Consider the following 12187-nt stretch of genomic DNA (forward strand, 5'->3'; position numbering starts at 1 on the left):
GAAGTCAGAAATCATTCCAGCCTGCTCTGCTTTTTTTGTCCATCCTTGGACATTCCCTTTCTCTGTTTAGGTAAGGAAACGTCTCTGAATGCTGAGCCAGTGGGGTACGGACTGTCCAGTAGACTAAATCAAGTTCTACAAGGCATCCAAGGCCTCTGAAGAAGCAAGAGAGAAGAAAGCCATTTATTACAATGGGGAAGCATGGGACCCTCCAGTAACAAGAACTTGTTTCCAATAGAGCCCAAACTACATTTTGAATGGATGCAAAAGCATTGATTGACAAATTTCTTGGGAAACTCAGGAGGACCGTTGTAAGGCTAGCAGCATGAGACTGTTCTACTACCTGGTTTTGAAGAAGCAAAGTGATCTGACTCCTAAGATAAGTTCACATAATTGCTTATTGCAATCATTCGGTAAGTGAAAACACTTTGACTGGGTAGGTGGCAGCTGACCCTGCATTACTTAGAACCTCATTAGAATTTGATGGGAGTCCATTAAAACCTAACCACTAGGAAATATCTGAGACTAGATAGACTAGACTAGACTAGACTAGAATAGAATAGAACAGAACTGGAAGGGACCTTGGAGGTCTTCTAGTCTAGCCCCCTGCTCAAGCAGGAGAATCTATACCATTTCAGACAAATGATTGTCCAATCTCTTCTTAAAAACTTCCAGTGTTGGAGCACCCACAACTTTTGAAGCTGTTCCACTGGTGAATTGTTCTCACTGTCAAGAAGTTCCAGGTTGCTTCTCTCCTTGATAAGTTCCCATCCGTTGCTTCTTGTCCTGCCCAGGTGCCTTGGAGAACAATTTGATTCCCTCTTCTTTGGGGCAACCCCTGAGATATTGGAAGGCTGCTATCCTGTCACCCCCCGTCCTGGACTTGAGGAGGTGGTGAATGGTAGCAATCTAGAAACCAGGAGATGGGGAGTTCTAGTCCTGGCTTAACCCCAAAGCCACTGGGTGCCATACCAGCCGCAGCTCAAGTCTTAAGCAACACATGAAAATTCCAAATAACAGGCAGTCCTGGACTTACAGCCACAGCCATAACATTTCTGTTGCTAAGCGAGACAGTGGTTAAATGAGCTTTGCTCCATTTTACGACCTTTCTTGCCACAGTTGCTAAGTGAATCACTGCAAGTTGTTAAGTTAGTCACACGGTTGTTCAGTGAATCTGGCTCCCCCGTGAATTTTTGCTCATCCATTGCAAGGTACAAAAGGGGATCACATGACCCCGGGACACTGCGACTGTCATGCCTCCATCGGAGCCTGAATCTGCGGAGGAAATTGAGCTGGAACGGGACCCTATGGAGGTCGAGGGAGAGGGGTCTGTGGCTCCAGAGGGATGTTGGGAAGAGCAGGTTGAGGCAGGCCAGGGCCCTTCAGCAGTGGGACAGGAGGAACAAGAGAGGCAGAGTTCTGGCGATGAGCAAGGGCTACCCCTACCTGATCCTAGAGCACGGAGAGTGGAGAGAAGGAGGGAACAACGCAGGCAGGCTCAACTACTCAGAAGGAGAGCATCCCACCCCTCTCCACAAGGCACACCTGGAAACTGAGATTTAAGGAGACACTGTGGGGAGAGGCATTTGTCAGGAACAAACGCTGATTCCTTGGAATTTTGTGTGTGTTGTTGCTGATCTCTTGTTCTGTGATTTCTGCTTGGAAACCCGGACACTCTGACCATTGCACTGGCTGACAACGTTGCTTGGAGGTTCAATGATCTCGGACTGTATTGTGGCTCCCCTACTGAAACTGCTCAGGCAAGTGTGTATTCACCCAGACTCGCTAGGTTTATAATGTATGTGTCATTCCTTCTTATCTCCGTGGCCTTGAGTAAATTCCTCTCCTAATCAGACTGTGTGTGAAACTACTTGCAGCCAGAGGCGGCTGAAGAGATGTGTGTCTTCCTTTGTTTGGAGGCTTGTCAGAAACGTGGGAGCATTTGGGGAAAATTTGGAGCAATTAAAGGGCGGTTTGAATTGCCAGCTGACTGCGTTGCCTCTATGCTGTGCCCTGGGTCATCACAGCGACCGTCGTAAATATGAATCAGTTGTCAAGCACCTGAATCTTTATCACATGCTGCAAATCTGGTTGAGAGCAACGTCTATGAAATTCCTGCTCTTAAGTAAACAGTTTAAAAGATGTAAAAGTGCTGATTCCAGGAAGGATCCCCCCCCCTCTTTTTTTTCCTGGATCCCTCATCAGATTTTTTTTCCCCTTTCCCCTTAAAATACAGATCCTGATCTTGTTTCGGATCTACCAAGCATCCGACGTGCAGTTTGTTCATCAGTGCTGCAAGCCTTTAAGCTGGGAACGGTTGCCATGACAGCATAAAAGATGAATATGTTTCAGCTGATGATGGCATGGGTCTCCAGCTGCCAGGCTGCCAATCATTCTGACTGATGGATGGCTTGGTTGATTTCCTTATTGGCAACAATAGTGTTATTGATGTTCAGCAGTGTGTGTGGGGGGGGAGGGGTGTTCACCCTCTTAAGGACCCTGGTGGGAATGGATGAGGCAGGATTAGCAGAAACAAACCTGGTTCGCTGGGAATGTTAAGTTCCAAAAGGAATAACACAACGGAAGCTGGCCACAGTCGGTACAGATAACTATGGAGATTCTCAGTCATCCAGATCAAGGTTGTCCCAAAGATGCTTTTCCAGTTGCCTCATCAACAAGAATCTTTGGGACTCCGTACAGGTAGTTCTCAGCTTATGACCAGTAGCTTAGCAACCATTGAAAGTTATGACGGATTTCCCCGGGGTTACTTAGGACCCAGTTCTGATGGTCAACCCCATCGTGTGACTGCATTTGATTGTCCGGATTGATTTGCTGGACCGCAGGATAGTCTGGGACACTACACATCCTCTCCATGACCTGTTTTCCTCGTTAATCTTTTGAGAAGAGGGCATTCGTGGTATCCGAAGCAGAATATCCAGATTCAGTCACAGTTTTGTTCCATACAGCATTAATCTTGTGAACTCTCAAGCTTCCTCTTTTCACTATGTATTCAAGATGGACAGTGATTAAACTGGACTAGAAGACCTCCAAGGTCCCTTCCAGATTCTATTCTATTCTATTCTATTCTATTCTATTCTATTCTATTCTATTCTATTCTATTCTATTCTATTCTATTCTATTATTTTTCTATTCTAGAGTAGAACAGAACCAAATAGAACAGAATAGAAAATATGGAATGGAATAGAATGGAATGGAATGGAATGGAATAGAATAGAATAGAATAGAATAGAATAGAATAGAATAGAATAGAATAGAATAGAATAATAAGAGTAGGATAGAATAGGATAGGATAGGATAGGATAGGATAGCTGGAAGGGACCTTGGAGGTCTTCTAGTCCAACCTCCTGATCAAGCAGGAGGACCTAAGCCATTTCAGACAAATGGCTGTCCAGTCTCTTCTTAAAAATCTCTAGTGATGACTAATAGTTTAATATGGTAGAATTTATATTACTTAGTTTTATGGCTTAATTATATTATTATTTTTGTATTTAATTGGTTAATATTTACTTTGAAAAGGAGTTAAAGCATGTTATGGATTTGATTGTTTGTATAGTTAGGTAATGTTAGTTAGATTATGATTGTTTATTTGTAACCCTGTAATCAGCTCTGGGAAGTGGGGGAGGGGTGGGAGGGATTTGGGATATATATTGTATAAAAATTTTAAAACTTTAAATAAAAAAAAAATCTCTAGTGATGGAGCGCCCACAATTTCTGGAGGCCAGCTGTTCCACTGGTCAATTGTCCTCACTGACAATATATGCTCTTAGGTATGTATGGTTGGACTTAATCCTTGCCTTTCTCCTTGGTCCTCGAACCATCTCTTTCTCCTTGGTCCTCGAACCATCTCTTCCATCATTCCTTCTCTTGAAGTTCCTCTGAAAACTAGGAAGCCTCCTGTGCTCCACAAACAGGGAGAGGCCACGAAAGCAGATTCTGATCCAGGACCATCGCCGTCTTCTCCTTCTAAGTGATGAGCCAGGTCTCAGTTGGACTGTGGAGCAGAGCTCCAGAGAATTGTCTGTTTACTCCGAAACGCACCTGAGTCCACCAGGTGCCTAGGGAAGACCAAATGAAGAGGTCCTATTCCCAAAACATCAGAGAGATCTAAAGCAATCAGAGATCAGTCCGACCAGATCTAACGTGTGACTCCCAATGTGTGCCAAGGCTTTGAGGATTGAAGTCGAGTCCACGTTGACAAGATGATGTAACTGCTCCTGACTCTTCTTCAAAAGAGGCTTCACCCAAGGATGGAAGGCTGATGGTCCACCCACAATCCTGCCCCAGCAATTCAGGCAGGGAAGCAGCTACACAACAGGGCACAAGATGCAGTAACAACTGTCCCCAGAGCCTAACCTCACAACTAAGATCTCACATCTGGTGCTCACCAAGGCAGCATCTCTAACAAGTTAGAGATGTAACTTTCTTGGTAGCAAGACGAGTCCTTTGCTATTGTCCCCTACCTCTAGGTGGCTTTTGGTTTTTGGCTTTCCAATCTAGCCAACACTGAAGGATCCTTGATGCTCTCTGAGTTTGCTTGTTTTCTTGCAGATGTTTCATCGCCCTAACTAGGTAACATCAGCACATCTGGACTTTTTGCTCAAAAGTGAAAAAAAAAATGGAAGTTTGACTTTAGCTCTAGAATGATTAAAATGATTTTGTAATGATAAAAATAGCTCGAAATGTTATTAAAATGTAAAGTCAAGGTCAAAGCTGTATTATTTTTGTATTCTACAACAAAGAAAGTTGGAAGTAATTTATAACACACACACACACACACACACACACGTTTCTTTCTCTTTGCACGTTTTCCTTTTCTTAGTTTTTTCGATTTGTCTGTTATTAAAATGTGAAGTCAGGGTCAAAGCTGTATTACTTTTGTATTCTACAACAAAGAAAGGTGGAAGTAATTTATATATAGATATATAGATATATCTAGATAGATATCTAGATAGATATCTAGATAGATAGATGATTAGATAGATATCTATCTAGATATCTATCTAGATATCTAGATATCTAGATAGATAGATAAGATAGATAGAGAAATAGATAGATAGAGATAGAGATAGATAGATATAGAGAGATAGAGATATAGATAGATATAGATAGAAAAAAAGAGAGAGAGATAGAAATAGATAGACACATATGCTTCTCTTTGCACTTTTTCCTTTTCTTAGTCTTTTTTATTTGTTTTAACTTTTATTTCTTCTACATTTTTTACCTTCTAATGAAACTTAATAAAAATTATTATATAGATAGGAAAAATAGCATTTATTTTAGCAAAACCTGGCATGGAAACATGTCTAAATCCTCCCTCGAAGTCATTGTAAGATTGATTTTCAACTTGAGCTACTGAAAGCATCCCATTTCATTATTAATAAGAAAATAAACCTCATATTTCAGAAGAGAACAATGTACATACTGGGGGTGTGAAATGTGGCCTTGTTTTGCGCTGTAAAACTCCGAGCATCCATTTCTGCCATGCCTGTCCTTAAACCCTAAAGGCGATTCATTTTTAATTTTACGACGATGCTCTTTTCCTAGATATATGTCAATGCTTAAAGATGAGATCTCCTTATTTCCCCCCTTGGGGCAAAAGAATGAACAGTAAAAACTGAAACGGGATATTTCTTACCAAAATATCAAGACACTGTTTAGCTTCAGCCGAGCATTCAAAAAATGGGGGAATCTCTCTCTCTCTCTCTCTCTCTCTCTCTCTCTCTCTCTCTGTGTGTGTGTGTGTGTGTGTGTGTGTATGAGAGAGAGAGAGAGAGAGAGGGAGGGAGGGAGGGAGAGAGACCTGGCAAGACTTTATATTCCTGGATATGCTGAAATGCTGAAAAAAACTTCAGGAAGTTTTTTGCTCAATAGTAGTAACTGTGAGAGGGATCTCGGAGTCTTAGTGGACAATCGCTTAGATAGGAGCCAGCCGTGTGCTGCAGCTGCCAAAAAGGCCAACACAATGCTGGGCTGCATTAACAGAGCGATGGAATCAAGATCACGTGAAGTGTTAATACCACTTTACAATGCCTTGGTAAGGCCACACTTGGAATACTGCATCCAGTTTTGGTCACCATGATGTAAAAAAGAGGTTGAGACTCTAGAAAGAGTGCAGAGAAGAGCAACAAAGATGATTAGGGGACTGGAGGCTAAAATATACAAGGAACTGTTGCTGGAATTGCATTATGTCTAGTTTAACGAAGAGAAGGACGAGGGGGGACATGATAGCAGTGTTCCAATATCTCAGGAGCTGCCCCAAAGAAGAGGGAGTCAAGCTAGTCTCCAAAGCACCTGAAGGCAGGACAAGAAGCAATGGATGGAAACTAATCAAGGAGAGAAGCAACCTGGAACTAAGGAGGAATTTCCTGACAGAACAATTAACCAGTGGAACCACCTGCCTCCAGAAGCGGTGAATGCTCCAACACTGGAAGTTTTTAAGAAGAGACTGGACAGCCATTTGTCTGAAATAGTATAAGGTTTCCTGCCTGAGCAGGGGTTTGGACTAGATGACCTCCAAGATCCCTTCCAACATTACTATTATTATTATTATTATTATTATTATTATTATTATTATCGATCATCGCACAGTCAGCCAGATGTTCAGACTGGATTTGGCATTTTGTCTACCTATCGAGTCCTTACCCAGGACCTGGGATAGGCAGATGTGGATGTTTGATGGTATTACAGGTATCGTCGCAGGATGGAAGCAGTTCCTAATAAGGCCGCCTTTTGCCATTGACTAATAGCGAATTTGTCAATGCCAATGGTGTTCAAGTGGTGCTCCAGTTGTTTTGGGATTGCACCCAAGGAGCCTATTACTATTGGTACTACCCTTGCTTGCTTTTGCCACAGTCTTTCTATTTCTATTTGTAGGTCTTTGTATTTGTTATCTTCTCCAGTTCTTTCTCGTCTATTCTGCTGTCTCCAGGCACTGCCACGTCCACTATCCAGACTTTTTTGTTTTTCTTATCGACAATTGTTAAGTCTGTGGTGTTATGTTGCAGGTGCTTGTCTGTTTGAATTCTGAAGTCCCAGAGCAGTTTAATTTTATCATTTTCTATGACTTTCTCTATTTTATGATCCCACCAGTTTTTGCTTACAGGCAAATGATATTTTTTGCAGATCTTCCAATGCACCATTGTGCTACTTTGTCATGCCGCTGCTTGTAGTCAGTCTGTGCAATCTTCTTGCAACAGCTTACCAGGTGGTCCACTGTTTCTTCAGCTTCTTTGCATAGGCGGCACTTACTGTCTGGTGCTGTCTTCTCAATTTTGACTTTGTATGCATTTGTTCTTAAGGCTTGGTCTTGTGCAGCCAGAATTAGTCCCTCGGTCTCTTTCTTCAATTTTCCTGCTCTTAGCCATTGCCAGGTCTTGTTAATATCTGCTTTCCCAGCTATTTTTTTAATGTATTGGACATGTAGTGCTTTGTCTTCCCATGCCTCTATTCTGTTCTTCATTTGGTCTTTCTTGTAGGCCAGTTTGGTCTCTCCAGTAGTCAGTAAGCCTTCCTGATATACTAATTTCAGTGCATCGTCATCATTGTTCTTCAGATATTCTTCCAAAGCCATTTTTTCTTCTTCAACCATATGATGTACTTGTAGCATTCCACGCCCACCTATTTGCCTTGGTAGATAAAGTCTATCAATGTCACTGCGTGGATGAAGGGCATGATTCATTGTCATTATTTTTCTGGTCTGCCTATCCATTGCTTTTAGTTTTGCTTGAGTCCAGTCCACTATTCCAGCTGTGTACCTAATGACTGGGATTGCCCAGGTGTTGATTGCCTTTATGGTATTTCCTCCACTGAGTTTGGACTTTAAGATCTTCTTCACTATCTTGATGTATTCACCTCTAATCTTTTTCTTGACTTCAGTGTGCTTGATGTTGTCAGCTTGAAGGATACCCAAGTATTTGTAGTACTCTTCCTCATCCAGACTCTTAATGTTATTTTCGTGGGGCATCTTGATTCCTTCAGTTTTCACTATTTTCCTTGTTTGATAGTAAGTGTGGCACATTTGTCCAAGCCAAACTCCATTACAATATCTTGGCTATATATACGGACAGTGTTGAGCAGCGATTCTATTTCAGATGAGGTTTTTCCATACAGCTTCAGATCATCCATATAAAGGAGGTGGGATAGTCTAGCAGATGTTTTTGATGTTTGATAACCATGTCCTGAGTTATTTAGTATTGTTGACAGAGGAAACAGTGCAATAACAAATTATTATTATCATTATCATTATTATCATTATTATTATTATCATCATCATCATTATAAGTTTTGAGGTTCCATAATCCTCCCCAATGCATACGGATTTAGCCTCAAAAGATCCCTTCTCCATTATACAGGTAGCCCTCAACTTAGGAGCACACTTGAGCCCAAAATTTATGTTGCTAAGTGAGACATTTGTTAAGAGAGTTTTGCCCCATTTTACAACTTTTCTTGTTACGGTCGTAAAGTGAATCACTGCAGGAGGAAAGTTAGTAACATGGTGGTTTAAGTGAAACTGGCTTCCCTGTTGACTTTGCTTGTCAGAAGTTTGCAAAAAGGGATCACGTTAACCCCGGGGACACTGCAACCGTAGTAAATATGAGTCAGTAGCCAAACATCTGATTTTTGATCACATGACCATAATAATCATAATAAAGTTGGAAGGGACCTTGGCGGTCAACTAGTCCAACCCCCTGCTCAGGCAGGAAACCCTATACCATTTCAGACAAACGGCTGTCCAGTCTCTTCTTAAAAACTTCCAGTGTTGGAGCATTCACAGCTTCTGGTGGCAGGTTGTTCCGCTGGTTAATTGTTCTAACTGCCAGGAAGTTTCTCCTTAGTTCTAGGTTGCTTCTTTCCTTGATTAGTTTCCACCCGTTGCTTCTTGTCCTGCCTTCAGGTGCTTTGGAGAATAGCTTGACTCCCTTTTCTTTGGGGCAGCCCCTGAGATACTGGAACACTGATATCATGTCCCCCCTCATCCTTCTCTTCATTAAACTAGACCTACCCAATTCCAGCAACCGTTCCTTGTATGTTTTAGCCTCCAGTCCCCTAATCATCTTTGTTGCTCTTCTCTGCACTTTTTCTAGAGCAGTGGTTCTCAACCTTTCTAATGCCGTGACCCCATAATACAGTTCCCCATGTTGTGGTGACCCCCAACCAGTTATACATCACTGGGTGCCAGGAGCATGGCCAAAGAAAAGGGGAAAAAATGGCGGACAGCCTTGTTTGGCGACCCCCGTGAAATGGTCGTTCGACCCCAAATGGGGTCCCGATCCACAGGTTGAGAACCGCTGTTCTAGAGTCTCAACATCTTTTTTACATCATGGTTACACATAGGGATGCTGCAATTTTCATAAGTGGTGATAAGTCACTTTTTTCAGTGCCCTTGTAACTTTGAACAAACCGTTGTAGGTCAAGGACCACCTGTAGAGTGGAACCAAGACCGAATGTTATTATATTTATATTTCATTTATATTATTTATATGTCAACTTTGGAAACCGCCTATCTCACCAGTGAAGCCATTCCGGGCAGAGTGTACAAATAAAAAGGCAGAAATTCAGGTTCAGGCCCCGCCCTGTTGACTTTCTCCCTTACTTTTTCTTCTTATTATTATTTTGATATAGTTTTGCATTTAGTGATAGCCTCCGTTTGCTTTCGCCTGCTCCTAATAAATTATTTAAAGAAATGGTAACATTCACTACTACTAAGGACTGGGAAGATTTTTTTTTTTAAATGCATATTTCGTGAACTTGGACATTTGCATATCAAGGCATTCAATGAAGATAATAGTCTATTTTTCTATTCCACATTCTCTGCCCAATCTAGGTTTTTGGCACTGCTGTACAGGAAGTTATCAAATGTCCATTTAGTGACTGCTCCAACGCTGGAAGTTTTTAAGAAGGGCCTGGAGAGCCATTGGCTCTTTTATGACTTGTGGACTTCAACTCCCAGAATTCCTGAGCCAGCAGGGCTCAGCATGGAAACCTCTCCATTTCTCCTCAGCATGGCTGGCTCAGGAATTCTGGGAGTTGAAATCCACGAGTCATGAAGGGGGCCATAGTTTCCCCATGCTGGCTCAGGAATTCTGGGATTTGAAGTCCACGCCTCATAAAAGAGCCAAGGTTGCCTACCCCTGATATCGGGTTTCCTGCCTGAGCAGGGGGTTGGACTAGAAGACCTCCAAGGTCCCTTCCAACTGTCACTCTGTTATTCTGACTGTTCGAAGTTACAATAGCACTGAAAAAAGTGACGTGTGACCATTTTTCACACTTACCCACCATTGAAGCGTCCCCAGAGTCACGTGCTAAAAATTCAGACGCTTGGCAAATGGTTCATATTTATGACGGTCGCAAAGTCCCGTGTTCAAGTGGTCCCATTTTGCGACGGTCTGACAAGCAAAATCAATGTGGTGGGGGGGAAGCCGGGTTACTTAACAGCCGGGTTACTAACTTATCAATGGCAGTGATTCGCTTCACAGCAAGAAAGGTCGTAAAATGGGGCAAAACTCACTTAACAACTGCTTCACTTAGCAACAGAACTTTTCAGCTCAGTTACGGTCGTAAGCCGAGGACCACCTGTAATTGGGAATGGGTGTTAATAGAAGGGCGGTCAAAAAAGGCAAAACGTAGGCCTCGATTACCCCATTCTTCTTCTTTTTTTTTACACGGAATGAAAAGAAATATTATTTAAAGTCCTAAGAAGGAAGGTAATGTCAAGAAGAGCGATGAAGAGGGGTCCTCTCTGACTCAAGTAGATTTAAGAGGAGAAGAGAAAAAATACAACCAGACTCCTGTTACTAGAACCTATCTCAGTGGAGTAAATTCTACTCTTCCTCTAGAGCAGGGCTTTTCAACCAGTGGTACGGGTACCACCTGTGGTACATTGGCACCTGGCAGGTGGTTCGCAACCATCCTAGAAAAGTGGTAGCGAGGGAGGGGAATAAGCTGAACCGGTGGCAGCACCGCACAAGCCTGAGCAAGAGATGGCTGGAGCTGCAGGGCTGTCAGGGCTCAGCGGAAGCGCCAGGATCAGCACTTCTTCTGGTCTGTCAGGGCTCAGCAAATGCGTCAGGCTCCAGCTGTAGCTCGGCACTGATCCTGGTGCTTCTGCTGAGCCCAGAAGAAGCGCCGATGAGCTGGAATGTTGCAGCCTCTCCAGGGTCTTGTGATTTACATTCAGATGCTTGGCCACTGATTCATATTTATGATGGCCACAGTCTCCCAGGGTCATGTGAAGTGACCAAAACTTGCTATGAACCGTCCAGCAGACGGGGGGAATAAAAACCAAACACACACCCCCCACCCCCGCTACCAATCCTCAACAGAAATGCTCAAAACAATGAAAACCTCGGATAGGAGGAAGAGCACGGCCGGGTGGGCAGGCAGGTGTCTTGCTCGGCTGTGCCTTGGGGGGCACTTTTTTCAGTGCCATTGTAACTTCGAACAGTCACTAAGTGAACTGTTGTAAGTCGAGGACTACCTGTACTTTATCACTTTTTTCCTTTTTTTGTGGTCATCAAGTTTTTGACACCTTGCTAGGTGACTGGTGGTACTCGGATGTTGCCATATCCTAAAAGTGGTACAATGGGTGAAAAGGTTGAAAAGCCCTGCTCTAGAGGCGGTTCCCTAACCTGGTTTCTATTTTTTAGAGCTGACAATAAACTATATGTTTCTACTCCTTATATCCCCATGGGTTTGTGGGAAGTCAGCCCCCCCACAGAGAAGGAAATATTAAAAGGGCAGAATATTATATTTCCTCAAAGGATCTTAAAGAGGCAAAAAAGCATGCCCAGTTTCTCTTAATAGCCCCAAGTTTCCCTCCCCCAAGCAGAAACCAGCTCTGTACAAATGCAGATGTAAACCATTCACGAAGGTTGGAGGCCCCCAGCTAGAAGATTAAGAAGACACCAAAATCTACATACCCCACCCAAACTCTAAGACGGGACATAATAGGATAAACCCACAGATACCAAAGGGCACACTCAGACTCAGGTCAAAGTTCATGCCACAGGAACAACTCCAAACAAAAGTCTCCAGAGGGTATAAAAACCCACTCCCTACATGTGCTCACTCTCTTTTTCTGCCAGACCCATCTTTCTGTCTGGCTCTCCTCTTCAATAAACTGCAACCTTCTTTCTAAAGCAGTCGCCATGTTGTTTATTCCCGGCTT

Source organism: Crotalus tigris, unplaced genomic scaffold (assembly GCF_016545835.1).
Source record: "Crotalus tigris isolate CLP2741 ecotype Arizona unplaced genomic scaffold, ASM1654583v1 scf7180000017631.5181431, whole genome shotgun sequence".
Classification (NCBI taxonomy): domain Eukaryota; kingdom Metazoa; phylum Chordata; class Lepidosauria; order Squamata; family Viperidae; genus Crotalus; species Crotalus tigris.